Below are 6,422 nucleotides of genomic sequence, written 5' to 3'. Positions count from 1 at the left end.
GCTGAAAAAGAAAAGAAGAACAGGAAGAAAAATCTCAGAGAAATGGCCCAGCAAGCCAGAGAAAGGAGAGCTGGGATCAAAAACCCATGTGGAAAAAGGTATGACAATTCATTTTTACTGGGGAATTTACTTATGACTATATGTCATTTTAAAAGGTCTGTTGTGTACTGCAGTGTATGTGGGAGGGTATTATATGGCATAAAAAGTAGTTTATATTATAGGAAAAAATTGAGTTATTTCAGAAATAATGTAGAACTGAACTCCCCCAAATGAAGGAGGACTGTCTAAAAGAAATCTTTAAATATGGGAGTGACTCACTTGGTAGTATACTTCTGATTCCAGCACTGAGGAGGCTGAGCCAGGAGGGTGGAATGTTTGAGGACATCAGGGCTACATAGGAAGATCCTGTCTCCAAACAACAAACAACAAAGCAAATGAAGTCAGTCATACAGTAAATGATACAATGGATAAAAGAAAATAAAACACCAGGGATATAAAGACTGCACAAGGAAGGTCTTGTCAGAAGAGGCCTTACTTGTAAACGCTAATATTAGTACAAAGACCTGGAAGTAAAACCATGTGGCCATCTGGGAAAAGAACCTTCTAGATGGAAAAGATAAAAGACTACAAAAAGCCCTTGAGTTTACCCCAGTATAGCTGATTCTCTCCACAGAGATGTGTCAGAGCAGCTGGGGATCTGACCCCAAACGCAGCAGGTCAGCCCCATGACAGCACTGTCCCTGCTGCACCAGTGGGCTCACCCTGCTGGACAGGTCAGGACTTGTGGTGTGCAGGGTCCAGCCCTTGGATAACGCACTAATTCCCACATTCCACCCCCAGTGGCTTTTGTGGCACTAGTAAGCTGGCCAGCAGTCTTCTTAGTTTTTGAAACAAAGCCTCTCTGCTTGGAGCTCACAAATTTAGCTAGGCTGGCTGGCAGCAAGCTGCAGCCAAAGCCTGTACATGGTTCTTTTCCATTGTTAAGAGATCTGTGTGTGTGGTGTGTGTATGTGTATGCTGGTGTGCATGTGTGCGTGCACATACCTTTTACATGTTCATGGGAGGCAAGACAAGAGGGTGACATTGAGTGTCCTGGCTCAATCACTATGTGTATTTTGAGAAAGGGTCTCATTGAGTGGGAAGCTCCCCAGTTGCTGACTAGAGGACTTTGTGGACAGACACACACTACAATGTGCAGCCATCTACCTGGCTGCTAGAGATCCACACTCAGGTCCCTCAGGCTTGAGCAGCTGACTCTTACCAAACTCAGCCATTTCCCCAGCCCTGTCTTTGCATTTTCATTAGACATTCTCAAAGAGGAGGAGGAAGAGCTGAAAAGCAATGTGTGATGAAATGAACCTCTCTTCACCTAGACTCTGGTTAATTTTTAAAAACAATTAGGCATGACTGGATTTCCTCATCACCACATGCTCCCTGTCAGCTGTCCTGCTTTCTATTTAGGGGCATTTCAGTAATTTGTAGCTGGACATAGGAGTCTCCACAACCTGATTTAAATTGACTGCAGTTAATGTTAAAGGCTGAGATTGATCACAAAGAATTAGTGGTGCCACACCTGTAATCACAGCAGCAGGGTGGGTCAGAGGCCATGTCTATGAATGTCTCAAAAAAAAAAAAAAAAAAAAAGAAAAAAGAAAAAAAAACAAAGAAAAAAAGAAAAGAAACGTAAAGAAAAACTGGCATTTTTTTTTAAGTTGAAGAAGCCCCTCGTCAAAAATATGAGTAGTGACAAACTAATTTGTATCTGTGTCCACAGAGGATGGAGAAGCCTGTGAAAGAGATGAAATCTGTCAGGACAGGCGAGAAAAGAGAGGCAGCATGAACTGGAAACCTCTCCAGGGCAGCTCCTGCTAAGAGGTGTGGTTGTTACCTGTATAAATGTGAGTCGGGAAGAAGGGCAGTTCTTTAGGTTAGTAATGAGAACAAACCTTTGCCACATTCAAATGGTGTATCATAACAGAATTGAGCTCCCTAGAAGGTTCCCTGTTCATCCTTCACCTTGTAGAACTAGTAGTCTTGAGAATGTCAGGCACAGGAAAAGGGAATCCAGATCATGTCTATCTGTACTGAAGGGAAGGATGAAATTGTCTGCTGTTTGATTCCCAAGTGGTGGAAGAAGCTGCTTGCATGCCTGTGTGTAGATGGAAAGCCAGGCACCATATATTTAGTGATATCCTTTCTAGGGTCATGTTCTGTGCCTAGTGCAGTGGGAAGAAGAGTAAGTTTTGAAGCAAGATTCTTGACTCCTGTGAACAATTTAATTAACATTCAGAACAGGGCTTTGTATAGTGGGAAAATGAAGTGGTGTAAAACAAACCCAGTACATTCACAGGAAGATAAATTAGGCATCAGTAAAGTTTGTGATTCACAAGTGCCTGAGGACTAAGGTTGCTTCAAAGTCCAGACAATGCTGTCCTCCAGAGGTGGGATTTGAGGTTGGGATAAATGCAAACAAGAAACACTCTCTTCCCATGTGACCAATTTTCCATTCTCTGATGATGCTAGCACCTGATCCAACCCAGTTTCAAGCTTAAATCTTAACTTGACTCTACCAAGGTGGTTCCTTGTTTAATTGGCATATTTCTCCTCTCTGCAAAAACTGAACCCATGGTGAAGAGAGAAATGAAAGAAATATCAAGGTGGTCAGTGAGTTGGGGACTTGCCACAGTGTACAGTAACAGTAAATCTGTACAGAAATTGGGCCCTTAGAACCAGTAAAGTGGCTGTGAACTTGTATTTGGATGAAAATAAAATTGTCTACAGAAATATTTTAAGACATGAGCGTCTCATAAAGTGGTGAGAGTTCTCTTTTCTCAGCATATGTCTGAAGTATTCTCAGGATGCTAGTGTGATTGTGCCTCATCAGAACATACATGTTCATGAGATATAACATTCATTCTCTTTGCTTCTGAGAGTGGGTGTATTTATATTGCATATATTCTTCTTGTCTGTGAAAGTGTATTAATAATTATGTATGTCAAATAGGTCAAAACTACAGAGAAATGAAAATCGAGACATCAGTGAAGTCATTGCTCTTGGTGTGCCCAATGCTCGAACTTCCAATGAAGTTCAGTATGACCAAAAGCTCTTCAACCAATCCAAGGTATGAGGACCTAGAAAACACCTTATCATGTGTGTAGGTTTCTTATGGTTTCTGTTGCTGTGACAAAACACCACAACTGAAAAGCAAGTTGGGGAGGAAAGGGTTTATTTTAAAGGGGTGCACTTCCATATTGCTGTTGACTGAAGACAGTAAGTGTGCTGGTAGCTCTTCCCGGGGATCAGTTATGACTTAATGGTTTGAGATTTAGAGACAGCATGTGAGTAAGTTCTTCCCAGCAACAATACATGGTTTTTGATGCTTTTTATATTGCTGTCATTGTTCCAAGCCTATTCATTTCATTCCTTAAGAAAATGTGGAGGGCCTGGAGAGATGGCTCAGTGGTTAAGAGCAATGATTGCTCTTTCAATGGTCCTGATTTCAATTCCCAGCAACCACATGGTGACTCACTACCATCTGCAATGTGATCTGATGCCCTCTTCTCATAAATCTTTAAAAAAGAAAAAGAAAATTGAAGCGGGACACACAACATATGAAGCTGGACTATTGTTTTTTGGTTTTTTTTTTTTTGAGGGAAGGTTCGTTTTTTCTTGTTTTACATTTTCATTTGCATGCATGTTTGCCCGTGTATGCACATGTGTGTACGTGCATATGTTAATGTTGGAAGTTGCTCTTGGGAATTGTCTTTATCACTCTTCCTTCCACCTTATTCACTGAGCAGATCTCTTAGTCCCTCCCAGAACTCACTGAGAGTTAGTGTTCCTACCCAGCCTGCTCTGAGATATCCTGTCTACATCTTTAGAGGATGGAGTTACAGGCAAGCTTCCACACACAACTATCATTTACATGGGTCCTAGGAATCCAAACTTGGGCCCTCATGCTTATGCAGACAGTGCTTTAACACTGAGCTATCTCTGCAGCACCTGTTATCTCTCATAGATAATTAAGAAAGGGGGTGGGAAGTTGATGGAGTCGAGATTCAACTTTGAATGCTTTGACTCCAAAGGTTTTCCCTTAACTGTTGTGCAATGTCAGCTGAGCTGAGCAGGAGTCGGGATGAAAGAACCACATAAGTAAACATTTCAACATGGTCATCTCTTGTAACCTTAAGCTTAAACCTTCTAAATTTGGGGGAAGCCTTTTAAGATTTTCACTGAGGTCCATATTTTCTTGTGCTTTAATTAATAGTGACATTCTCAGGCCATTGAGGTAACATTTCTCAGCATCATTGATTGTCTAGTACCTACAATACATTCCTTCAATTTGAGTGACACTGTTAGTTGAGGTTTTTTGGAATTCATTTTTTTTTTTTTTAGAATTTCATACAATTGAATTTGACCATATTCAGTCTCCTCCACCTCCTCCCAGATCTACCCACCTTCCCTACACACCCAACTTTGTGTCTTCTTTCTCTTTTGGGGGGATTTTATTTGTTTTGTTTTGGTGTTTGAAGGTAGGTTCTTTGTATCCCTGGCTGTCCTGGGATTTCCTACTTAAACCAGGCTTGCCTTTTGTAAAGCACATCTGCCTCCTCTGCTCCTGAGTGTAGAGATTAGAGCTATGCATCCCCACACCCAGCCATGTGCCCTTTATTGTTTGCTTAGTCACAACTTGGTGGTTGTTGTTGTCCTTGTTGGCATATTGTATAGCTCTGGCTGTCTTAGAAAGAGGAATTTAGACCAGGCTGACTTCAGACTGGCAGAGATTCACCTGCTGCCTCATTAGTGCTGGGATTAAAGACTTGTAACACCACAGCCACCTAAATCTAATGAAAACCTTGATTTAATCTTAGTCTCTAAGTAAGAACTCAATGTCTCAATGTGCAGAAAAGTTTATACTTGCTATTTTACATAAATGTTGCAGTTGTGGTTTTTAATTAGCTGTAAACATGAACTATTCATTGCTCAGCACTCAGATTCAGCTTTGGATAGGCAGACCTTTATATTTGGTGTCATTCATTTTCCCATAGGGTATGGACAGTGGATTTGCAGGCAGAGAAGATGAAATTTACAATGTTTATGATCAGGCCTGGAGGGTTGGCAAAGAGATGGCTCAGTGTATCTACAGGCCCAGTAAAACTCTGGACAAGGACATGTATGGTGATGACCTGGAAACCAGGATAAAGCCCAACAGGTACCAATGCAGACTGTTGATGGTTGGTCCTGTTTCTGCCAGTAAAACAGTAAAACAGAAGCAGTTCCTGACCTCTTCTCCTTTTCCCCCAGATTTGTTCCTGATAAGGAGTTTTCTGGTACAGACCGTAGACAGAGGGGCCGAGAAGGACCAGTTAGTTCAGTTTGAGGAAGATCCTTTTGGTTTGGACAAGTTTTTGGAAGAGGCAATACAACACCATGGCTCTAAAAGATGCTCTGATAGCAGTCACTCCGAGGAACATGAGCCTGAAGGCAAGAAGCAGAGGAAACAGTAGAGGGGCCTCTTAAAACTGAAATGTGACATATACAGCAGAGGACTGCTTGGTCTGGCCTCAGTGAGAGGAGATGCACCTAACCCTTGAGACTCTTGAGACCCCAGGGAGTAGGGACATCCTCTTGAAGCAGAGGAAAGAAGAATGGAATGAAGAACTGTGAGAGGGGGGACCTGGAGGGGTATTAAGACTGGACTGTAAAAAAAAGAGTACATAATAAACAAACTCTGAATCCCCGTGATAGCAGCCAGAGCTCTGTTTTATTCCAGGAGATAGAAGGATTGAATATTCTACATCAGAGTGATGTGTATCTGTGTGTGCATGTGTGTGCATGTATACATGTTGGATGTGTACAATGGGAATCTATCCTTGTGGCAGCCAAGTACAATATCTTTTTTATGTACCACTGTTTAGGCCCACACTGCCCGGCTTGGGGGCCACTGTTTCCTGGCTCGAGCTGCTGTTCTGGTCTCTGGGCCAGGGTCTAGCAAGAGAGAGAGTGTGGATAAAGGGGCAAGAGACACAAAGAATGGAGAAAAGACAGGGAGGGTGTGTGATCAAGTTCCTAGTCTCGTTTATTGAAAGGAAATCCTTGGTATTTTTAAGCACAAGCAGGGGAACACAGGTGAAGACACCTTACCACGTGTGCCTTGCATCTGGAGGGCACTAAACAAAACAAGACATGTGGGAAAAACAAGATATTTATCAGAGTGTGCTCAGCTATTGTGGACTGTTGAAAAACAAGTCTCTTGTCAGGGTACATGGTCTGAGATAGCTACAAAGATGATAGCCACTTTCTGCAAGGAGTTGACCTCCAACATACCACCACTTTTTTTTTTCTTTTTAAAAGACAAGATTCTGTTGTCCTGCAATTTGACAAGTAGTTTAGCCAAGTCCTTGGGATCCTTCAATGGGTGC

General features: G+C 42.1%; 1 pseudogene; it reads left to right on the top strand.

Moving 5' to 3' along the window:
- LOC143436579 (SNW domain-containing protein 1-like) overlaps positions 1-5,692 on the top strand; it is an 11,287-nt pseudogene extending 5,595 nt beyond the window's left edge.
- Positions 5,693-6,422: the final 730 nt, after the last annotated feature.

This window comes from Arvicanthis niloticus, chromosome 23, assembly GCF_011762505.2.
Source record: "Arvicanthis niloticus isolate mArvNil1 chromosome 23, mArvNil1.pat.X, whole genome shotgun sequence".
Classification (NCBI taxonomy): Eukaryota; Metazoa; Chordata; class Mammalia; order Rodentia; family Muridae; genus Arvicanthis; species Arvicanthis niloticus.
This window is presented reverse-complemented; position numbering and strand designations above follow the sequence as displayed.